The sequence below is a fragment of the Micropterus dolomieu genome, linkage group LG22, assembly GCF_021292245.1.
Source record: "Micropterus dolomieu isolate WLL.071019.BEF.003 ecotype Adirondacks linkage group LG22, ASM2129224v1, whole genome shotgun sequence".
In the NCBI taxonomy this organism is placed as follows: Eukaryota; Metazoa; Chordata; class Actinopteri; order Centrarchiformes; family Centrarchidae; genus Micropterus; species Micropterus dolomieu.
The window spans coordinates 27,198,531-27,224,457 of NC_060171.1; the positions used below are offsets into that span (position 1 = coordinate 27,198,531).

Here is a 25,927-nt window from a genome sequence, read left to right on the forward strand (position 1 = left end):
AGTTCCAGTCATGTTTCCTTCAAGACAGCGCTCCTCAACTCTGCAATTTTAGACTGGTAAGGAGGGTGTCTATCTAAAACAGTCCTGGCCCATCTGTGTCACAGGCCATATCTGTCATTATCTGCATTTTATTGTTCTCTCTATAGTATTGCCTACCGCCTGCTCCTGCCCTATCCTCAGCACCGCGTTCTCTCTGATGAGTCACAAAGGTCTTGAAAAAGCTGCTGGCTCGTCTTTGGTGACAGTGGTAGAGATGATGGTTCTTGTAAAAAGTCAGACTTGAGTCATAATAAAGGAGGAATTTCTGGCTCTGACAGAACCAGATCGGTTTGTCACTTGTGGTTGAGTCATCAAGGTATACAATGATGTTGCCATTGCTTCTCAAAATGAAAGCTGTCGTAGTTAATTTCAGGAAGGAACAACTTAATCCTTGCAGGCTCATAATCAGTAGCTGGTGAGACTCTGCATGCTGTCCAGGATGATAAAAATGATGGTGGTGACTGTGAGGGATTCTGGTGGGTGAACGCAAGTCAGTAATGAGAGGAGAGGTGGAGGAGACTACATTATCAGAAGATCCCAGGATGACTCACACCACAGCCCTCGTCAGTTAGAGTGGGGTTTCCTGCAAACACGCGTCTGCCACATTGTGTAGGTTTTACTCTCCATCTGTGATAAGAGGGCTGTATTGCTTTTTGTTTCCTGATTTCCATAAAAATGTATTGAAATTTGCACTCTCTGAGAAAAGTGTTGTGTCACTAGTATTTCCAGACTTAAATTAGATTAGTTTGATTTAGTCTAATATGGGTAGGGGGGGATCAGGATGCACTCAGTGACCCTACACAGGCGGACAGATACTCTAGCCAGACAAATGCTGCCCATCCCGTCAGCTTGCTAGCAAGGGCAGTGAGGTAGATAATAATTGTCAGCATGGCTGTGCCAGTGCCAATGCCAGGGTGGGCTAGGCCTGTTGGGTCTGGCTAAGAGGGACTAGATCACTATGGGCATCAGGGTTCCACAGGGCTGAGGGAAGAGGATGCACTCTGTTGCAAGCATGACCCAAGCACACACACTCATTAATAAAGAAAGAAATATATATTCTGTATTGTCAATTTGCTCTTTGTATTATTTTATCACAGATAGCCATGCAGATGCTGAAATCAAACTTCCAGAATCAAATAGCGTTTGTGAAGACGAGGAATGATGTGATGCAACGCAGAAAGAAGCGGCACCAGAAAGCCTGTTGTGGCCTACTTGACACCTCATGCTTGGGTCAGGCTCTTTCTTGGCACACCTCAGTGACAGCATAAACATGACAGAAATGACCAGCGAACATCTGAGCCCACCTGTTACCAGTCCAAGCTTTTAATGTAAGTAACATGGCTTCATCTTTTAACCTATCAAGTGTTGATTATGTGGCGTGGAGATTATAAACTGGCCACCTTGTCCTGCCACTGAGCAGGTCCTCTTGTGGTTGTTGAATGTTATGTCCCTGTCAGCTGAAAGAACAGCTTTGTGTAGTTGTGGTAGCGCCAGTAGATCAACTGTGCGTGCGTGCGTGTGTGTGTGTGTGTGTGTGTGTGTGTGTGTGTGTGTGTGTGTGTCTGTAAAACAAGAAAGAAAGAAAGAAAGAAAGAAAGAATCTCTAGTTAGACACCACCTGAGCTCCATACCTGCTCTGGGTTTGTCTCTGGCGTTCAGCTTGGAAATGGAATTGAAACATTTCCATCGGTCTGTGCAAGTACATTTATCACTCAGATCACATTTATCACTCAGATCACTCAGAGTTGTGGAGAAGCGGAAAAGTGGTCTGGCATGAGATCTGTCACCAAGTCCTCCACATTTATGTCGCCAAACTATTTGGTGGCCTCAGAAATTGGGACCTCCTGTTTAGACTGTGGGAACTGTTGGTAGTTGGTCTAAAATCAACCAGTGTTTCAGCTCCTCATTGTGAAATAAACAACTTCTGTGATGCTTTGCTAAGATTTTCACCTACTAACTGAAATACACTGAACAAAATTAGAAACGCAACACTTTTGTTTTTGTCATCATGAGCTGAACTCAAAGATCTAAGACTTTAGATGTACACAAAAGGAGTTTTTCTTTCAAATATTGTACACAATTCTGTCAAAATCTGTGTTTGTGAGCACTTCTCCTTTGCCGAGATAATCCATCCACGTCACAGGTGTGGCATATCAAGATGTAAATGCTCCATATTTGTATAGCGCTTTTCTAGTCTTTTTGACCACTCAAAGCACTTTTACACTACATCTGCATTCACCATTCACTCACATTCATTCACAGCCTAAGTGCTCAAACAGAAACTAACATTCACACACATTCATACACTGGCGGAACAGCCACCAGGGACAATTCGGGGTTCAGTATCTTGCCCAAGGACACTTCGACATGCAGCCTGGGGGAGCCGGGATTGAACCGCCGACCTTCCGATTAACGGCAAACCCGCTCTATCTCCTGAGCCGCAGCCGCCCCAAAGATGCTGATTAGACAGCATGGGTATTGCACAGGTGTGCCTTAGGTTGGCCACAATAAATGGCCACTCGAAAATGTGCAGTTTCACTGTATTGGGGGGTTCTGGGAGGTCCAAGAAACCAGTCACTATCTGGTATGACCACAATTTGCCTAACTCAGTGCAACACATCTCCTTCACATAGAGTTGATTAGGTTGTTGATTGTGGCCTGTGGAATGTTGGTCCACTCCTCTTCAATGGTTGTGCGAAGTTGCTGGATATTGGCAGGACCTGGAACACGCCGTCGTACACGCCGATCCAGAGCATCCCAAACATGCTCAATGGGTGACATGTCCAGTGAGTATGCTGGCCATGCAAGAACTGGGATGTTTTCAGCTTCCAGGAATTGTGTACAGATCCTTGCAACATGGGGCCGTGCATTATCATTCTGCAACATGAGGTGATGGTCGTGGATGAATGGCACAACAATGGGCCTCAGGATCTCGTCATGGAATCTCTGTACAATCAAAATGCCATCAATAAAATGCACCTGTGTTTGTTGTCGATAATACAAGCCTGCCCATACCATAACCCCACTGGCACCATGGACCACTTCATCCACAACATTGACATCAGCAAACCGCTCACCCACACGACGCCATACACGCTGTCTGCCATCTGCCCTGTACAGTGAAAGAGAACACCTCTCCAAAGTGCCAGACGCCATCAAATGTTAGCATTTGCCCACTTAAGTTTGTTACGACGACAAACTGCAGTCTGGTCGACACATCAATGAGGACAACAAGCATGCAGATGAGCTATCCTGAGACGGTTCCTGACAGTTTGTGCAGAAATTCATGTTGCAGCAGCTGTCCGGGTGGCTGGTCTCAGACGATCTTGGAGGTGAAGATGCTGGATGTGGAGGTCCTGTGCTGGTGTGGTTACACGTGGTCTGCAGTTGTGAGGCCGGTTGGATGTACTGCCAAATTCTCTGAAATGCCTTTGGAGACGGCTTATGGTAGAGAAATGAACATTCATTTCACGGGCAACAGTTCTGGTGAACATTCCTGCAGTGAGCATGCCAATTGCACATTCCCTCAAAACTTGCGACATCTATGGCATTTTGCTGTGTGATGGAACTGCACATTTTCGAGTGTCCTTTTATTGTGGCCAACCTAAGGCACACCTGTGTGGATTATCTCGGCAAAGGAGAAGTGCTCACAAACACAGATTTTGACAGAATTGTGAACAATATTTGAGAAAAATAGGTCCTTTGTGTACATAGAGAAAGTCTTAGATCTTTGAGTTCAGCTCATGATGAATGGGGGCAAAAACAAAAGTGTTGTGTTTTCTGTTCTTGTTGTTCAGTGTAGAATAATTGTATTGAAAGAAGTGAGTCAGTTTAATAACGTGGTGCAGATTTACCAATTTCTACAATTTTCATCAGTACCAAACCCAAAAACATCAATACTTAAGAATATGTCAACTTTCAGAACATAAAATCTGTACTAAAGCAAATGCACCCCTGACGTCCTCATCGGTCTGTTCCCAGTGTAGCTATCATAGCAGTAATAAGATTTTAGAGAGAATAGTGTGTGTCAGCAGTGGTAATGAAATGCATCCGAATGGCACCCTCTGGACATGACAGTTACAGGCCAGGTGTCCAAAGGAAAATATTCAGCTATGGAAAATACATGCAGTGCACGTCAGGACTTTGACACGGGAAGCAAACCTGGGGACCCTGGTGGTTGGAGGTAATGCTGTAAACACATATGGCAGGAAATTAGAGGTAAGAGAATGGAGACCAATAGAAGCCTGAATACGCAGTAAATTTCTTTCTCTTATTTTTCCACATGTATCATTCATTTTAGTCTGATCTAAAATACCAATGATGCCACATGCATTCCCATTCCTGAACTTTCAACACCTCATTATTGAGTTTCCCACACCCTTATATAGTGTTGCTGAGTATTCAGCCTGTAGATGTAAATGGGTTTCTCCCTTGTCTTAGTGGAGCTCACTTCCTGTCACTGGCCCCAGGGTGGGAGCGCACAATGACAAACACCACCCACATTAGCTCCCTAGCAGGCAGGCAGGGTGACACAAAGGTTATTTGTTTCTGTCAGAAGCACAGAAATAGTCTTCCAACTCCTCCTGGGGTGGACAAAGCCGGCGTGCATTCATTGGCCTGCCACTGGGGCGGGATGTGCTCATGTTGTGATTACCTGCCTATGTAGTGGAAGGGCTTTCTCTTAGGATCTATGGAAAAATGCTGCTGTCAGCCAAGTACCTTGATTAGCACCCCTGCCAGTTCCTGGGTCAGCTTAGAGGGCAAAAGTGTCTAGACCAGTCAGGGGATTTCCACAGGCTGTAAGCTGTAATTATTACTGCTTACAGTAGAGCCCCAACTCTCAGGGCCCACATTTTACTTTTGACGGTTGTACGGCATTACCGCAGTGTGTGGTGGGAGTCGGATCAGACATTGGCTTTACATATGGTTTAAATGTTGTATAGTTAATGCCCTCAATTTTTCATTGAGTCATGTTATTTGATGTAAGCAGATCAAGAGATAGGAGGGTGGGAACTGTTCTAGTGATAAATATCTGTTAAATTAAATTAAAGAACTATTAAGTGGAACATTGAACTGTTTTTTTTATTTATTTGAAGATGTTATTGGTTGGTTGATTGATTGTTGATTGATTGTTTGATTGGCATTGTGCAGTGGATAAGCACTACCCCCTAATGTCAAGTTCTTCTAGCTTGCTGCTTGGGCTTACAGTGCATTCTGCATTACAAACTCAGTCCTGCCAGAAAAAGCACAACCAGTTAATGGTTCGGAACTCTGGCTTATCTTGGCCATCGACACAACAAAAGCTATAATTATCTGCAAAATAAACTCGCTTCCTTGATTGTTAGACAAATAATGCATTAAACAGTTCCAGATAAACTTTGTTTTCCACTGTGTTGCCAGCCCCTGTGGAGAGAGGGAGAGGCTTTCAGGCCACCAATACTGGAAGACCATTTCATTGGGCTACTCAGGAAGTTCTTTGGCTCTATGTTCCAGTGCTTCATAAAATATTATATATATTATATAACCAATTATGATTTGAAAACTCTGTTTTGTTCTCTGTGAAAAGAACACCCCTGATGTTTCCCACCTGCCAACCGATCTGAGTTTTTCTTGTGTATGTCAGCACTGTGTGTCTCCCAAGGCCTTCTTTATATAGGCCCAGACATTATTTTTGGCATTTTTTTCTGACGTGTACCTCCCACTCCTCCCACTTTCTCTGGCCCACCTCCATGAGGAAGCCTGGCACTCGCCTGAAACTCTCAGCCAGTCCTGGGCAGCTGGGATCTGGGGGAGCTCCCTGTAGTTCTGCAGTGTGCTGGCAGCCCCCTTTCTCTTGCCCCCACCACTCTTAATTCTGCCTTTTTACTTCCAGCCAGCTTCAGAATACAATACAGAGAAGCCCTGTGCTGTGCTGTGAACACAGACACACACCCTTGGGCATACACACACATCCACACTTTTATAAGCCATTGAAAGAGACAGGACCAAAGGCGGAAAGAGGAGCAGACGCCTCTCAGATGCTGGGCTTGGCTTCATGCGCCTCTTGACACAGACGGCCGCACACAAGATAACTGTTGTTTATTGTTTATGGAAGGACCCTCTGCCACACTCCATGCTCTCTTCATCTGGAGACTTCTAAGGGGCCACAGCCAAGAGCCACAGGGGAAAAGAAAAATGGAACTCACTGTATCTACTGTGTGCAAGTGTGTACCTCTGTGTATGTGTGTATGTATGAAGGAGAGTGCATGTATGTTTTTGTGTTTGCATGTACGGTGGGAATGTACACTTACTATACAGTCTTGGGCCCTAGTATTCTTCTGTAGCTTCCACAATGAGTATGGATTGTTTGCTCAGCTGGAGTTGGTTCAGTGTGGAGGGGACAGGGAAGCCATCGTGTTCCATGGGGGTCTTAGTCATAATAAAGTCACTATAGCAGGTGAGGTGTACTTCCTCTCAGATCTGACAGACGATGCACTATATTCTACTGTTAATGTTCTACATTAAGCAAATTTTAATGGGCATTCTCCTTGACAAGATTTAGATTGAGTTGCGGAATTCAGAAACAAAAACTGATTTTGGATTTATGCCAGTCTGTCGCCCTCTTACCCACTGGGTCTGCTTAATATCTTAAATTATATCTTTTCTCTCTCACCATTACTAGCCATGCAATATCTAAAAATACAAAACAAAAGAGTCTGTGCTCACTTAACTGTGCAGGCCAGGTGCAGACACAAGAACCATTAAAAGTTACTGAACTTGAAAAAGATCACGCATTGGCAGATTCCATGCAGCTTCACAGAGACTCATCATTTTTGTGTTTTTACTGATTTCCACCAAAAAAAGTCTGTGTAAGAGGAATGAATTGTGATGAAACATTGAGACGCGTCTAAATCCACTGATAAATTTCCCATAAGTATGAATTCAACTGCCTGTTCCACTCTAGATGTACTTAATCATCTCTAATATCGTGAGAACTTCTTTTGTCAAAAGTACATTAAAACACCAAGTCACTCCTTTGCACACACTAACATATAGCACAAAATCCTAGGATACATTAATACTTCAAACTGAACAGCACTAGTAATGGCATTTTTCCAATGGGACGTTCATGCTACCAATTACATATGTATAGTGTGACTGTTTTTCTTATTGTGCTCTATCCTGGTGACAGTGAAAATTCAAAAATAAAAGTCAGACAAAGAGTAGATGAAGACTGGCTAAAATTTTGGGATTAAATATTGGTGATATAAGGGCAGTGAATACGGTGTCAATAGTCAGAAAAGGAGGGAATGCACGTTGCTTGTAATGATGGAATATTTATGAGGCAGCAGGATGTTTCTGCAAGCTCATTTTAGCAGATTTGAAAAAGCAGTGGGAGTCTGTAGATGTTGGGAAAACATACAGTTCAACAGACAGCAGCAGCTTACTGGGTTTAACCGTTGATGGGTGATAATAGTCAGTAGCACTTGAATCTCAATCAATGACACCAGTCATTGGTTGTACTGTGTTTAAAATATATCCTATTAAAAAGCATTACATGAAATTTTATTTTATGATTCCATTTTATGAGGCTAAATATCCAGTATTTGTACTTGGGAAGACGTTTCTGCCCACTCAGGTCTCAGCTTTTCCCTACCCTCACAGCCATGTGCTGACAGAAATGTGTTGGTGTGTACCAGGTTCTCAGCAGTTAAAAACCAATAGAAAGAGAAATTCCTTCCTAATGGTGCATGAAAGTAATGATTCACCACTGTATTATTGTTTGAGCCCTTGGCGGATCTTTTCCACATTACCTCAGCACTGTACCTAAAGAAAACCCTATTCATTTGCAAGCAGTTGTACAATTTTTTTTTCTCTTGCACAAAGCTTGAAAAGATCTGCTCTGTTTGATGTGGCTCCCTTTGACCTCTCATCAAAATGTGCAGTTGGTAGGAAAGAAGCTGCAGCTGGACACTGATCAGGCCTGATGGCGATAGAGCATGAATAGCAGGGTAGCCCTGGGCACTACGAAAACGTTCTGCTGACGACTGTAGCGACAGGGTCACAGCCCCTCCATGCTGCCCCGCAAAAAGAGAGTGGGAGTAAACAGGCGTAATAGGGAGAGACTAAAAGAGACTTGGACTGTGTTTTTGTAAATAATTGCATTCATTGTTCTCGGCCACTGTTGGTTATGGTCACAAGCTGTTTGGTAGGCCCCTGTCTGTCTGGTGCTCCCCATGAGCCCGGTGTCAGCCCCTACGCCCCCGAGGGGAGCAACTTGTGCCAGGGGTGAGGATGCCAGCTCCCTGACCCAGGGGCCCCACGTCTGACGTGCCCACGGCAGGAGCAAACGGTCCCAGGGCCAGCTCGGAGACTCAGGGCGTGCTGTGCGCATGCTGCTCCGCTGTTAAATAAAGCTGGTTCAAAGAGCACATTCCTGCCCCCAGCCCAGCAGCGAAATAGCAAGCTCTCTTGCTTGTAGTGTCAAAGCACCAGATTGTTTCATTTTATTGCTTTGCCTTTATCTCGGCTGACTCTGGTACAATCTGATTGGATGCAGCATGTTATTAGCCTCTGTTGTTGGCTGTGGGAACAGCAGATGGCCTATTTGGACCAGATTACCTGTACTCCTTATCTTAAGTGAAGAATTCATTCCAAGTGCTCAGATGTTTCAAGAAAGCTGCTTGTCCACATTATGAATGTGGTGCAGTACAGTTGAGCTTATCTGGAAGTTAACACCCACTTATACTGTAAACCTGTAATAGCCAACTGGGGGGGAAAACATTGCTGTGTTCACTATGCGTATCTTGTGTATTGTGATTAAAACAGATGATGATAGCTGTTTAGGTTTGGTGTTCAGTCAGAAAGTACTGCAGTTACAGCAGAAATACTTTAAGTGAAAGGAAACACAAGCTTGTTCAGCAGGGGCTTCAGGAACTAGTTCATTGCTTTCTGTTTGCCTTTGAAACTCCTTAGAGGACTGGAGAGGCTCTCAGACAGATGCTGCAAAATGGATTATAACGTTAGAGGAATAAAAAAAAGAAAGAAAAGGAAATCTTGTCTTGAGTTCCCTTTTTTATCTGTATCTCTCCCTCTAGATCTCTCTTTTGTCCTTCCTTACACAACTTAAGTGTCAGCCAGAAAGCCTCTTTGCATCATTGCTTCCAAAGTAATATTTGCATAAACAAGCGTGGGAACTAACCAGGCCCAACACAGCATCATCTGCAGCCTGTAATGATAGAACCTCAATGACTTCATGAGTGTTTGAGTGTGGGGCTCTGGTAACGGTGCCGTGCATCTCCTCAAAATACCAGTGGCTAAGTGGAACACACAAGCTGAGCTCGGCAATGGAAGTCAGATGCTCACAGGCTCTTTCTTGCTGTCTAAAGTCGCCCCTTTCCTTTCTTTGTCGGCTGATAGGTTTAGGAGACTCCAATTGAGGGGCCTCCTCCGCAAGGGCTATGTCTGACTTTACTGTATGGTAATAGTCAGAAAATAAATGCAGGCCTCTGCTACGTGGAATTGGATCTAATCTGCCCCAGGCCACTGCGTTAGATCTGTACCGCCTTAAGTACAGCACCCACATTTTGAGTAAGGAAAAAAGCGTACCACACATTCAGGATGTTATGGTATTTTGTTGTATGATAATCCGACGTCATGGTTGAGGAAAACTGTTTTCATATGTTGCTTGACATTATGAAAATGTCAGGTCATACATTCATTCACATCTTATATTTGTTACTGCTTGTAGGTTTGGGGGGGGGGGGGGTTCTTTCTTTTTTAAATTAACTTCCTGTAAAACCGGTAACCAGGTCCATATACTAAGTTTGTTTCTTTTGGTTTCATACTGTATACATTATCCTGCTGAGTACTTACATCTGTGGGACATTCCTGTAGTGCAAAAAGAATTGCATTTTCTAACCCAGCAGCTGGAATGTGATACAATGCCTGGATTTAATGGAGAATTTATATGACTCTCGAGATGATCCTGTTGTGAAGAATGTGTTCTTCGTGTGAATCGCAAGAATAATTGTAGGCGGGGAATGTTTTATCAGGTCTGACTAAGGTCAATCATTCTGCCACAAAGGAGCAAAGATCAAAGACAGGAGAGAACAAAAACTCCTAGGCCTACAGGTAGTATAGCAGTTAAACTGGAAGTATGAAACACCCACCTACACACATTCAGTTTCCCAGCTAGTGTGGGATGATCCCAAAAGATGTGAAACTCAAACCATGTTGTGTGTTGGTTTTGGTCATGTGTTTGACAAGTGGTGAGTGCTAAGAACCCAGAGGAAAAATTACTTTATTGTGTCAATATAATAACACTAAATCTGCTAACATTAAAATGTAACATGCTAATAGTGTTTTCAGTTCAACTAATTGTTTGAAAATGTGTCTTGTTATAAAGAAATTGCTCCGATATATTAACAGCATTGAGTTGATAAATGTTTAAGACATATTTTCATTGTTGCACACTATTAATTTTTTGCTTACATCAAACATTCTAGGCACTCACTGGAAAGTGTGTGCTGTTAAGCACTTCCTCAAAAAACAACGTTGCTCTGCTGTGGCGATGGCATCAGAAAAAAACAAAACAAAAACAGATGCATCTAGAAATTACTGCGAGAAAGAGAGAGCGTGTGTACTGTTATTGTAGACAGAACAATCTCCTAAATCCATTATAATAATAGTTTTAATGTATTGTATCTTCTTAGGAGTACACATAGACAAGTATTTGTCTATAAGTCTAAAGGTCATCCTGTAAATTCAAAGAAAGACTCCAAAAAAGAGCACTAAACGTTCTCATGCACCTCAGATCAAGTCCCCAAGACTCACTCCAATTCAAGGCTCTTAAAACCCAAGAGCTGAACCCTGAAAACAGTCCCTTATGCCAGATAGTCCTGAGACTAACAAATCCTTCAACATGCCACACATATCTTCCTCAAACCAGCACAGCTTTACAAAGACCAATCCAAAGTAAACCAAATTATCACTCAAAGCAAAAATCCTAATCTGGAACGTTGTGAGGAAAAGACAAAAAAACAGCTCAAACTAGATTGTTATCTGGCCCTAAACAGAGATTATAAAATGGTTGAATTTCTGTCTACTCAGCTATATCATGCAGAGTGAGCTTCTTACCAAGGACAGACTCAGGGACCACACCCTTGCAATTGAAAAAGGGAGACATAAAATGTCCTGGTTACCAGACAAATATAGAGTATGTGAACACTGTACCACGGGTGAGGTTGAGATAGAGATGCATTTTCTCCTGAAATGTGATAAATTTAGAAGCATAAGAGAGAAATATATTGACAAATTCCATCTGTTAATACCAGATATCAAAGAACTTTAGGATAACAATAAATTAAGAATAATCCTAGGAGAGAACATATGGCAAACCTTGCTGCGAAGTTTGTGTCCCTGTGTCACAACCTGAGGGACAGCGAGTGACTCAGCCAGCTGTTGCACTCAGTGTTCGCTGCATGGCAGGTTACATCTTGTTAATTCTTGTTTGTAGTTTACATTCTAGCAGTATTTTCTTTTTTTTGTTGGAACTTATAATTGCTAGACTGAATGTTCATGATTGCATTAATTGTTGTTATGTTATATTCAACATGTAAACTTTGTGTTTTTCATGCAAATCGCTTTTGCAACATTGTTTAACCTAAACATTCCTGCCAATAAAACATATTGAATGGAATTGAATATTTGATTGTTTTCATCCACGCACCGTAATTCATGAGAAAAAATATTATCAATGTTTTAAAATACTTGAATACTTAATTGATCCAGATGTAGATCAAAACCAAGTCAGTTGGCCAATGATTTGTCTGTCTGCAGTTAATCTGTTGGCATGTTTTTGAGATATACCAACTTTCTAACAAACACACAGACAAACTGAGGAGTTCAGGCGACAACAAAATCATACTGTAGTGATCTTGATTGCTTAACAATTACTTTAGCCATGCTTCAACTCTGCCTGACAAAAACTGATACTATTACGTCAACTATTACTCATAAAATTAAAATATTATAATCTTTATCATATATCTCATTGGTAATACACAAAAAAAATGTTCATGGAAAACAAAAAGGAGTTAAATGTTTGGTGAACACAATAAACCACAACATCCGTCCACTATGCATTTGTCTTACAGTATATCCAATTTTGTGTTCATCTATTTAAGCCTAATTGCTTAATGTTTGTTTCTAATAATCAGTTTGTAGTTATATACAAACCAATATTTGTTTGCATGTTTATTTCTGCCACTACAACCTTCCTTGTGGCTTTTGTAAATAACATCTGTGCTATGTTTACCCCTCCTTTTCAGAGGCAGAGAATTCTTCCCAAAAAATGACAGTCACAAATAGCGTGACCTTGGTTAATCCAGTGGAATGCATTATCATCCTCTGTTAACATGTCTCATCCTATTATTTTCTTCATTAAATGTGTATGCACTGACAAGAGAGGCGCACTTTGCAGACACTGGCACAAATGACACTCAAACTGCAACTCCAGCCTGGTGCGTCTGTGCTATAAATATGTGTTTTGGGTAGAATGCGTCACAATGGAAAGGCTCAAAAGCCTTAGTAAATCTGGCCATGAGGACGCAGGAGCTGCTGTTGACTCGGCAGGTGTTGAAATAACATTAACATCTAGTGGGAATCGGTTCTAATGCACTTTCCAGATGTGAGCTTGTTAGCCTAGCTAGCTAGCTTCAATTTCAAAATGTGGAAAACAAACAGCACAAAGGGTCCTCCCAAATGTTTAATGTAATAAGGGACCACTTTAAACATTATTAACAAAGTTATGCTGTAACCAAGGAAAAGGGGGCCAACCCTTATATTAATGTTTCATGGCTATACAGAAGTTTAAATATCCTTTTGCAAAATGTAAGGTACATTCAAATTTCCTGACTTCAAGCTTCAGAGTTTCCACGGGTGAATCATTCAGTAATCTTAAATCAGCTGTAGCTACAGGCTGTAGCTATAAGCCTAGCACCACAAACTATATGTGAGCGACAAACATCATTGTCCTTGGGCTATGTATTATCTGACTTTCTGATTTTAGCAGAGGTCAACATGTATTTGCTTTAAAAAACACCACTAAGTTTGTGAAAGAATCATGTGTGACCCATCCTGTAGGCTTAATGCTAGTAACACCTGCTTTAACATACCATGTACATAGAGCAACACATTAGTATTTATCAGTAGTCAGAGTGGCTTTGCCTAGGGTAAACATGGAAATACTATGAAGAGCCTTCTTTCAGAATTTAGTGTTGATCGTAGCGGTTTCCACTGCTGTGTCTCGTGCTGTTTAGAAGGCTGTCCTGTAAAACTCAGCCAGCAGAACACTAACTAAACTAGAATGGTCTTTGTTTTTGAAGCAAAGCCAGAAGCACAAAGAAGGTAATCATGTCATTTCGTAAGTGCCCCATAGGAAACGAAACGCACATCAAGCCAAACAAAGACAAAGAAACTGAGTAGCTGTTTCAGATTAACACTAAATAATCATAAAAAAGTTACAAGTCATTAGCAGTTTCATTGTGCCAAGTATGATTAGTTGTTTCTTTTCTATAGGAGATGAAGGCAGCAGGCTACAGTCCCAGTTTTAGCAGACCACCATTGATTACTCTCTCTCTGTCTCATTCACACACCTCCCAGCTCTCTCTGTCTACCCCCTGGATGTAAGTATCCGGTTCATAAGGTCCACCTCTGCGTCACATTTACTGGTGTGGTTTCTTTAACTATTTTTGGACATTCTATACTCATTGTACAGTCTGGCAATTGATTTGCCCTCTCACTTTACAATGACAATTTGACAGATTTGGGATTAAGCTATTTTATATTTCAATTGATCGCCCATCCCAATTCTAGTCTAAAACTACAAGACAGATAAAGTGATGAAGTGGAAATGAAAGGACAAAGGAGAAGGAAAATCTTAATGCAGAGTGCAGCTCATGGTCCAAATGCTACGCTTTTTAGTACTTCCTTCCTCATAGTGCATAATGTTGTACCTCCCTTTCACGTCCGTTTGCCCCCTTCCACTGGAACCAGAAAATCAATCTGATGCATACACGTTGTCAAACAATGATTTAGACCCTGGTCTACCCCATCCATGGGGCCAGTCATGATTGAGTCAAGATCTGGTCTGGGCTGTTTGAAAATACGGTCTCAATTACTCAGTGCAGGGCTCCCACAAACCCCTAGCTTTATACACACATACAAGCACACATGCATAGACTCACATCCCCATTTCGCCAGTTAAATTAAAGTCAGATTACTATCAGTGCATCTCAAATGTGCTTTTCCGTAAATATAGCTCTGCTTCCTCAGCCAGTCTGTTCACATCACCCACTAGGAGGCCCCTTCAGAAGCCTGTTTTGGGCTCTCCATGCTACGTGCTAATTGACCAAGCCGGTTGGAGTTGAGGTGAGGTGGATGGAGATGGAGATGGCAAAGCATGGCAGTCATATGTGACTGAGGCCACTGAGAGAGTCTGATGTGGGAATCATTAGCGCACAGTGTTCGTAGAAGCACAGAGGCACACGCGGTGTGTGCAGCTTGAACAAATAAGGCCCTCTGTGTTTTGGAGTGAATACCCCTGCTGCCTTATTACCAGTTTGAAGTGTGGTTTGCCGGCGATGACATCAATGACAAACAGAGCGCCCTGCTTTCCTCTTCAGGGATGGAAACTGCTGCTTTGAACTTCAACAACTTCTCCATTCATTCCTTATGGATGTAGACACCAGGAACTTAGTCCTGCATAATCTCTATGACAGCAAAAATATTTCCAGTAAAGCGCAGTAAATGCTTCAGAATAATACAGAATGTATATGGTATTTTACAGTTTGTGTTGAGATAGCAACTAGATTAGGCTATTTTGGCTAAATCACTATACTTGCTAACAATGTAGATTTTTGTTTTTTTTGACAGGGATTTCCAGCAAATTTAATGAAAATGATTACACGCGATTCCGCTCTACCATGGGAGGTTCATTACAACCACTTTATTGCAATTATCTATTGGTTGGAGCTCTAGTTTTGCCAGAAATCTCATTCATTCATCTAGTTTCTTTTCCCACATGATCCTTGCCAGGTTCACATGGGGATGCAGTATATCCTAACATCCATTGCTGTCACAGTCCATCACAGGTCTACAACTTTGGAGTTTCCAGTCAGTATGAGAAGTGTCTTCACACTTTGACAGGAAACATGTAAAAGTGTAAAGTGCTGCCTATCAGATTATAAACATAGAAAAACACTTTCTTAATTTGTACTTCACCTTGTTGAGGGGACCTGACCATGCAATGTCCATGTAACCCATGCTGTTCACATTGCTGTTTCCTTGATTTTGGCATTTGCATTTGTAACAAGCATCTATTATTATTCTTCAGCGGAAACAGTACCACATGATGCTCATGCATTTGTTTCTCTTTTGTAATGTATCATGCAATGGAATGTGAATAATTTTAGAAGTCAAATCCAAATCATCAGAAACAATTCAAACGGCATGATTGCCTGATATAACATCAGATGGAACACATTTGTATGTGAACAATTGAGCTGTAGAACTTCAAAATTATCTTGATTGTATAAATACCACTGATAGCCATATTAATGATTATAATGCGTAATTTCCCTACAATGTATTAAAGTGAAATTGCAATCCAATTTAGATGTAATGCCTTGAAAGTTCTGTCATACAGTACTGGGTACAGTACTCTAGAGTTCAGTGTGTATATTCAGTCCACTGGTACACTGAGTTGACTTATGTAACCTGCTCCAGTGTTCAAAGGCTGCTGAGTGCCCTCTCCTGCTTTGTCAGGCTCACATAAGGGTTTATCAAGTGTAGTGTGGGAAGGCATGACGCTTTGGGACTTTGGATGTGTGTGTGTGCGTGTGTGCGTGTGTGTGTGTGTGTGCGTGCGTGCGTGCGTGCGTGTGCAGCAGGTTTTCCCCTCCTTGCATTTATTCATCTGTGTATTGGTTTGTGTGTAAGATGTGTCTGCATCTCAGTACGCATGTCTGTGTTTGCATATCATTACATGCGTTCACTTGTGCTCCGATGTGCGTGCACGCGTGTGTTTTCTAACTCAAGGACTTTGTCCTCTGAAAGGTGTGCCAGCCAGTCAGCTGAGAGAGAGGAAAACAAGATCTGAAGCAGGCCGTGGTGTCAGAACTGGGACAAAGTCGACAGAGAAAACAAGGGAGGGCACGAGAGAATGAGAGACAGGGATGCAGAAATGTGGCGCCGGAGTGTGTTGAACTGTGTTCCAGATGTTTGTGCATTGCAAATATCACAAACATAACATGGCAGGCGCAAGCAGAATTAGGCTAGCATTTAGTTAATGGCAGGTGTATTGTGCTTAGGTAACTTCCATCAACTTTCAATCACTGTTTCTGTGATCTTGATCACTGCTTCACTCATGGATTGATTATCCAGCTGAGTCACAATAAGTATGGATAATTAGGAAAATAAATATTTTCTTTCACTTTATTTAGAATGTAGTGTATGATTCTTCATCATCCAGGAGAATCAAGTTAGTTTGAAGGGACTCCTGAAGTTGGAACCCCGATGATAAGAGTAAGTGTAGTACATTTACTACAGGCCAAATTAGAGTCCGGACTTAAAACTCCACATGTAAGGATTAAACTGACATTCTGTGGCTCTACTGCATTGATTAGGTGACTGTGATAGCAGATAGAAAAGTGACTGCCTGACAGACGGACTAACTGCCCTGCCACCCACGCTGTTGACAAGGCAAGGTGCCTGATGACGTTGTCGTTCGGTAAAGTACAAACAGGAACGGCACTGACCGACCCGAGCACTCCTTGAACTTCAGATGAATTGCGGGTCTATCAGCAGCTGTTGCGAATGGCCTTACCCCACAAAAATCAATCAGCACAAACATACTGGGAGGGCTGAGGTAGTGGAGCAGGAGAAAGGGGAAGCAAGTGTGTGTGCGTGCATGCGTGTGTGTGTGTGTGCATGTGTGCAAGTTTGTGTATGGGCTGGTCCAATGTGTTATGTACAGTGGTGATGCAGGAAAAACAGGGATCTTTCCAGAAAATCTTTTGATGTTTTCTCACATTGTCATAGTTCACCGTAGTCCTTCTGTCCCTTCAAAGCTGCTTTTTTCCACTGACCCAAGTTCAACAGATTGGACTAGTGGACTCAACCCAATGGAAAACTCTCCCACAAACCAGCCAAACACACACACACACACACAAAGTGTCAAGGTGTTCTTTTCAATGATTGAAAGGTGCCATTGCACTTGTTAACCGCTGACTTCCATCCACATATATATGTAAAACCGATACAGGACAGTCGAAGACCAGGTGGCATGGTTTAAGGAGCATCAGGCAGGCCTGCATACAGTATAGCGCTCCACTTGCCAGGTTGCCACGCCCATCTGGGTGCAGGGCAAGACACACTGACTGAGTGGCTGTCTGACTGATTGGTTGGCATTACTACCTCAGTTGGCAAAGCTCTCCAGCCTCACTAGATTTTTAATGGTTTTTTTTTTATGCCTGTGTCCCTCTTTCTGTCATATTGTGTGTCTCTGCCTGCCTGTTGCCCCGGTGCATGCAAATGTGGGCCGAGGTATGCATTGGTTATCTCCTTTTGGAAAAGCAGTGCCCTTGTTGCTTCATATAGTCCGGATCTAGTGACCGGCCATTGATAAGGCTAATGCCTCCCGATAGCTACCAAGCTTTCAAGTCCCGTCACAAAACAGCCGGCTCCCTTTTATGTTGTTTTTCCAAGCCAAGGACAGACAGGCCTCCCTACAGGACCGAGCTGGCTAATCAGTAATCACTAACTTGCTGAGCCCAGCAGTCCCATTCAGAAGGGCTGCTTTTTCACTCCTTCTTCTTTGTCATCTTCCTTTGCTTCCTCTACTTCTTCCTTTCCTGCTTCATCTTCTATGCTCTGTTCTTATTTGTATTCTTCTTCGTTTTCCTCTTCTCAGACTCTAGCTACCCGGAAATTGAAAGCTTTTGATGATGTTTTTCTGCATGGTGGGTAAACTGAAGGGACCACCGTTTCTTTCTTTTTCTTTCTTTGTTTCTTTATGTCTCTCTTTCTTTCTCTACTCACTTCTCTATTCTTCTTGTTGCATCCCTCCCCGTCTCCCTCCCTTGTTCTCTGTTGTTTCATTGCTCATCTTCTCTCCCTTCATTTGTGCCCAATCGCAGAACAAATGCCGCCCCCTTAGCCTGCTGATGAATCCAGATACAGAAGGGGGGGATCAGGAGGTCTGGGGCCATAACTGTGCCTCAGACACATGGTGTTATATTAAAACATTAGTACCACTATATGACTTTATTTAGGACTTGCCAAAGAAAACTGATTAGGTGACAGAGATGGAACAAAAGAGGAATCATCCTCGGCCACCCTGACTGGGCTTCTCCTTTCAGAGCCAACAGCAGCAGTTCCTCTCCAAACTTTTGCTGAGAAACGATCTGGCCATGCTTGGCCTCTTGTTCAAAGACACACCCTCCCATGTCCCTCTGTTCAATCTGACAGTCTGTGTAGTCAGTCCAATTAGCTCTACATAGTTTGTAGTCCTCACCTGCACCACATGCTGTACGGTGCACAATTATTTGTTTGCATTTGAATGTATTGACTGTTAGTAGTAACTATGATGTAGTTAATCAATCAAGAGCTACAGAAGCAGTTCCGTCTTCGTAGACCCTAGATGAGGCAAAGGGTAGGAAGTCTATGCTGCTTTACAATGAAAAACATCACTTGATTACAAAAGTGAAGATTTGTGTTAAAGTAAACTTTAACGTAAAGATCCCCTCCAGACATGTTTTAAGACACATAAAAACACTCTGCTTGGAATAAAAGCTTGTGTTTTATGTTTTTTTCCACAAAAAAGTTATGTAATTAAAATGTCTTACAATTACACTTTCTACTGCCCTGATTGAAAATCTATGAATAGGCAAACATTGTTCATTACAAAGATTTAACTTCTGACCACAAAGTGTCTGCTACTACACTTTAAAAAATCTATTCCTAGTGGATGTAGGCTTCACGTTTCCACTTCACACTTGTGCAAGTTGCATACTGGATCATAACTGGCTTTCAAACTAGTCGAGATGTCACCAAATCATGCTTGAGCGACCCACAATATATTATGCTGTTCAACATAGAACATGCACTGTATTATATAAGTAAGATCACTGATATCCAATGATTAGTCATTTCTATTCCCTTGTGCCTCTGCTGCAGAAAACAGTGGGGGGGGTCATTCACTGATGTCCAAGGAATATTGTCTAGTTTGTGTTGATTGCTCTTTACGGAGTGAATGCCACTTTCTTTGTAAATTCTTCTTTATAAATTAATGTTCTATGACTGGCAGCATCCCTCAAACATTTTACCTCCGTGCTCCTATCTCAATTAGGGATGATTGCAGATTTTGTTGGTACGATTATTGTCAGAGAAATAATCACGGTTTTACGATTATTACGATTATTATGCATTAATTAATTTCACAACACTAGTAATGACTTAAGTTGATTTTTAATATTTAATTACATTAACAATTATATTTCTATAATATGTAAGTATTATTAATATAAGAGGAATAGTGACTTTTATCCCCCAGGGTAATTGTTATATAGGAGGGGAATAAACTGAACTGTTACTGTGATCAGCTCTCATCCATACATATGTTTTAGTGAAAATGAGAGAAAAAAATTTAGTGCATTTACTGAAATGCATTTCATTGGTAGCCTATAGTCCTGAAAGTCTATAAGCTCCTGATGTATGTTGGTGTTTTACACCTGGAAACATTTTCTCAACACAGACAGGAGGATGATATAATGTTAAATGTTCAGTGACTGAAGGTCTAGAGAGGACTACATTCTGTCTTCCATAAAGGACTTGCACTGTGTGGAAGCTGCTCAGCGCTTAAGTTCAAATGCTTTGACCGTGGCGTGCGCCCATTGAAAATACTGGGCCTCATAGCGCGGCGGTGCTGTTTTTGCGGTGCGTCTGAAAGGTTATACCTGCTTTGTTTGTATTCGTTACACTGAAAGCTCGACTCTCACCGCTACGGCATCAATTGTAAGTAACATCAACTTGCTACGTTATTTAATATAATGTATTAGGCCTACCTTTACTTGGGTGTGCAAAGGTGGATGGTGATCTCGCAGGTGCTGCATCAAGTTTAATGTAGTTATTTGCTCCTTTAGCAGGAACCTTTTAATGGCAAGTTTTTGAACAAGTGATCCGTCATCTTCAGTAACGCCCTGGTCAGACTTGGTGTACCCGAAATGCTCCAACACTGCCGACTTCAGCCGTTTCTTTGGTGGAACTAAAGCTTCACAGTTTGGTCCCTCTGCCGTAGTTTAGCCAGTGTACAGTAGCCTCTGATAAGCACTACACTTAAGCTGGTGCACCGCTCCTGTAACTTTGTTTTCGTTTTGTGCAAGTTGCCACAGTTTCGTTCCGTGCAGCAGAAACACAGCCTTTACGATTAATTGACCGTGACGTTTTAAAGCGCGGTTAATAGTGAAATCCGATAATGCTGCATCCCAAATCCCAATATGTAAAAGCTTCAGAGTTCAGTAGTTCACATCTTATTAATACAATGATATTATCTACATTGTTGGTATACGTTTCTGCTATAGGATGAATCTCAAAACAGGACCGTTTTTTGGTGTCTACTTTACAGTTTTTACTGTAAAATGAGGGTCACCAGGGATTGTGTTGTTGATTAGTGCCATTATTACCTCACCATTTAATGACATTTTTGGCTTCTAAGACTCACTGTCTGGTCCTTTCTTGTTGAAATAACGAGTGAGATAGCGAGTGTCAGTTAAAATGCTGTTGTTAAATCATAATAAAAGAAACTTGGAAAATGAAATTAGCCACTTGCTATTACAGAGGTAGATTATTTTTATAGGACACACTGTATATCGTTTCTGAGGGTTTGCAGGTTGAGCCCACTGCTAACCCACAAACTAGTTCACCAGCTGGCCCAGATGCATTGTGGGTAGAGGAAATAACCTCAGTGATGAGGAACGTGTTATCGGTTCTGTCCAGGACATCCTTACAGTAATGTCACCCAGCAGCGTGCGTGTGTGCGTGCGTGTTTGTTTGTTTGTTTGATTGTTTGTTTGTGTATGTGTCTTCTTTCTAATTTGCTTAGTGCTTGTGAATTGGTTATTAAGTTTACTTTATTAAGCACCTAAAAATGTATACAAAACTGACAATATGAAAGTTGAACCTCCCTGAATTGAATATGTAATCTCTGGTTTTAATAGGTTAAAAATGTAGGGAACCTGTGCTTTATGGTATTATTCATTGAATTCCAACATACCTCGGGATATGCAAACACCTGTGGCAACTGTTCATTCAACTAATTTTGAACAGGTTGACAAGCCAAGGGTGGGACTTGTCAACAAAAAAGATTAGTAAGTTGAGCAACAACATATTTCTAGTTTTTGCCTAATAAACCTGTAATTTAAACTTAAGAAACACAAACAGAACACATTAAGACATCCAGACATTGTGTAAGTGTCATTGTGAGTGTATTGTATTAAGCTTTGTACGTACGTCCATGTTCTTAAGTAGTTTGGGACCACATTCGGCACTGCCATCATCTTCTGCCCCCTCCTCTACTGCCTCCACTGCTGGGTAATCAGACCCAGATGGTACCTGGTACAGACACCAGCAGCTTGTTTTTTGCCTTTTGTGAGTCAGACGCTGCAATCAGTAGCCAGGAAGCCCAGAAGTGAGGTGTGGGCCTTCGTGAGGCCATACTGGGGTGAACAGAGGCTTAGGAAAGGAAAGACAGGAGGGAGGGGGTGACTTAATAAAACAGCAGTTTGGCTGGACTCTGTAAGTGTATTTCACAACCATTTACTCTAAACTAAAATTAGGGAGTGCATGTGTGTGCAGGGAACATCCCAGTCTGCCTATCATGTATTAGAACGCAGCGATTCAATATTCGGCCTGCCCACTGATACTGTTGAGGCACTGCTCTTTGGCCATTAGTATTATTTTTCAATGCCATACTGTCCCAACTGGGAAAGAGAGGACATGACTGTGAGTGTTTTTGTCTGTGTGTGCGCAGACATTTATGTGTGTGTGTGTGTATGGAGATTGGGAAAAGAATGTGGTATTGTGCATGTTGTAGGTAGGTGGCAGACAGTGTGTGCATGAAGATAGATGGGAACACCAGGCTTTGGGAAGCAGGAATGTCCGACAGACAGACATTAAAGACATACGATATGAAACCCCGCTGTGCTTCACCCTTCTCCCCACCCACACTCGTGATATTAACTGTGGCCCTGCCAGGACCCCACATTCCCAAGAGCTCTCGAGTAAAGAAACACCAGGAACAGGCGTGTTATCCATAAAATACATGTTAACTGATGACTCTTGCTTTTTACATTTTCCAAGCACCCCTTTTATAGGCTTGCTTGCATGAGACTGGAAGGTTTTCACTGATTCTTGATACGGACATGTATTACACACAGGTAATATCAACCATTACCTGCTACCAAGGTAGCAGCTACACTTCCTTGGATCCACACAAGTAAACATTAGATCATAATGTAAAACAATTATGTAATTAAAAATCCAAGGCACAAGGGAACAAAATTAGGGTTCCATGTTTAAAACGGTTAATTCACACTGATAAGTGCCCTCCTTTCTCTGACACGGTTGATGTGGAGTGGTCATGCCACTGCAAACACTGATGTGATAGAGTGCCAACGGAAATAACAGCAGCCGTCCCTCCTCTCTTCTCCTCTCTCCACCCCAGCTGATAAGATTAGACCACTGCGGCCTGTGTCAACTCTGGTTCTAATTGTGAAGCTCTAGTCTCGTGCTTTGGAGGACCTGATCATGATTTTTTCTTTTGCTTTAACACATGCTTGACTGAAGTTTGAGATAACTCTTGTCTCTTTTAAACATGTGTTGCTTGTTGTCCTCCACACATGTTGATTTTAATATATCTTAAACCTTAGGTTTGAAGCAACTACCAGCGACCACACCCTGAGGCTAAGTTTTAAAGTGGTGAAATTGTTGACTCTTTTTGGTCTTTTATCTTTTTCTTCATAATCATTCCCATTAGTCCTTAATAACCCTAATTCTCTTTACACATGTCCCAGTCCATCATGCATAAACAATTTCAAATGAATGAAAATCAGGTTTCATTTTGAGTAATTTCATACAGAATAAATCATGTAGTAACTTTCCCCACCTACTTTGTTATGCCCCCAATATGTACATTGCTAGCAGGAGCCTTTGATTCTCTGTGGGTTTCCTTTTTATAAAACTGGGAGTTTGGAGAATTAAGAGTTGTATTCAAGATATGTAAACTGAAGATGTTGTCTTTTATTTAAGCCATAACGGTTAGGAAGAATGGGGTTTTGCTCTTAAATGCCTAGAAAGTGAAAACACAAGCTGCGACCTGACAGTAACCAGGACATGAAAGTATTTACAGTAATTTAAAGTCAAAGAACAGAAGGAAAGAAACCAATGCTATAGGTCAAATGATATACTCTGGTTTTTAAAGTGTAAAGTTGTGGGAATGCTTTCTGTATTGAACAGATAGAGGTATTTTGATTAAACTGATTGCGATGCTCGACGTTCACGTACTGTGCTGTATGTAAAGTTTATATTTTGATCCATGTCCTAGATTTTTATTTTTATATTCAAATTATCTCTGCCTCTGTGTCCACATGATGAAGATTTCTATGTTTGGCATACGCTCAAGTTTCTTTTAGCTTTCTTCCTGTTTTGAATTTGGTATTTTTCACACTTTAACACCTCTTGGTCTAATCGACCTCTGGTCTGAATGAATACACCTCGGACTCTGCTTTGTGCGGTTGTTCTGTTTGCTGGTGGATCTGTGGTTAACTTGTTCACAGTTGGCACACACACATAAACAGAAAAACCCCACAAACAATATGAATGTGGGCTATGTGAGCTATATGTGACATAAGCTTTAATCCAGATGAAATACATGATCGTGGCTCATGAATGACTGAGTTCACATTTTGCACATGCTTAAATCTCAACAAAATGAATTCACTCATTATTAATATTTAGTTATGTAAAACACATTCTTTAGCCATATAAAGAATGATTCCTGAAACGTGTCTGTGGTGTAAGTGTGACTGATAGCAGAGCAGCTGTTTCCTGGGGGCTGCACCACTGTCTCTGCCATGAGTGCTGCCGGTGGCCGTGCTGCACTTGTTCCCGTCCAGCTGCCTGCCCTGCTCTGCTTGTTCCTGTTCTCCAGAAACATTTAGTACCTTCCACTAATAGAGGGCGCCAGTCAGACTGGCTAGAGCAGCTGCTGGAAGGTGTAGAGGAAAGTGCCAGTGTGCTGCTGCTGAGAGCTCTAGAGGCAATCAGGATATACAATACATGTACACACATGCACTCAGGTGCCAGTTTTTTAGGTACACCTAGCTAAAACTATTACATGTATTAGAATACAACAGTCCTATAATAAATCCTACTATCGTGAGGTTATAAAGTTCAGTGAGGTGTTTTTGTGATTTAGCCTACTCTCACTGATATAAAGGGGTTGGACCAAATAATGACATAAAGAAACACTTCTTTGTATAACATTATACAGTACAGCACCACAAACTACATCCTCCAAAATGACCATAATGTGGAGCGCTTCTCTAAAACATTTTCTACAAACGCTGAATGTTGTAAACTTGAAGAAGAACTTTTGTATTAGACTGCATTTGTTTTAGCTAGGTGTACCTAACTGAGTGTACAGAGAGAGACAGTCATGTCAATATACTTAACATCTTAAACTGACCTCTCAAATCTAATTTTATATTCAGTACAAGTGTTATTTAATTTTATGAATCTATGTATGTTTGTTTCCTTGCTTCCAATGCTATTTCAATTCTTTCACACACTTTTTGGCACAAAATGTCGAATCCTGAGTGTATCCTGGAAGAAGTAAATCATTGTATCAATATCAATACAGAGCAATTGATTTCACAGGAATCTTAAAACTGTCCCATCCCAATTTTACTTTTCGAAAGGGATAATAATTTTACATTCAAAACAAACCTTATGACTTATTAGCGGAGACGGTTACGACACCTTTATCTATAACTATGTAATACTCTTAACAAATAACGGCTCAGCTCATGATGCTGCAGAAAAGTAGTGTACCAATATGCTGAGTCAAAACGAAAGCTCTCAGCTGTTCCAAACCTGCAGCCTGCCGCTCGCCACACCTCACACTTCACCTTTTGTTTCACATCCTTCTCTGGCAAACCCAAAGAAACATCCTGTTTGCTGCTGATCAGAGGCTATCAATGTATCATTATGTCAGCTTACCTCCATTTGACACATTTCAACAGGCAGTTGGCCACACAGCATGTTTACAGTATCTCTGCTCTCCCAACCTTTTGATTATGAGTCACTGCAAAAGCAGTTAACACAAGTCAAACTGTGACTAAATTGAAAGCAATGAAATGAAAACTTTTTTTTAATCTTATCGGTGTTCAGGGTGTTAACTTGTGCATACTTTTACTTTACTTGCACAATTATTATCTTTTCTCAGGATAGCTGAATCTACTACCAAGTGTGTGTATTTGAAATGAGTGAGTGACCTACCTCTATAGACAGTTAGTTGATGTATTGTTTCAGGGTTCACCAAAGGTACAGTTAGTCTTCTAACATATTGGCTCCTGTTAATCAGTGATGCCGCCATTCCCCTTTCATGTACAGTAAAGTGCCCATGCACAGTGGCGACACAGATTTCAAAGAATCATTCCAAACATGGCAATTATCAACTAATCACATGGGAATCAGTCCCCCTCTTGTCATGTGGACTCATTTTGCCCGACAACAGTTAAAGTTTAGTCAGATCCCTCTGGGAGTGAAGGAGAGTTCTTCACGACGAGCT

General features: G+C 41.6%; 1 protein-coding gene across 1 annotated transcript in view; it reads left to right on the forward strand.

The window, feature by feature from the left end:
- The window catches only part of ccnd2a (cyclin D2, a), a 173,118-nt gene that overhangs the window by 68,493 nt on the left and 78,698 nt on the right, over positions 1–25,927 (forward strand). Inside the window, exon 2 of the mRNA XM_046036440.1 lies at positions 1,137–1,367. The gene's annotated coding sequence lies outside the window, so the exon portion shown is untranslated. The remainder of the gene's footprint in view (positions 1–1,136; positions 1,368–25,927) is intronic.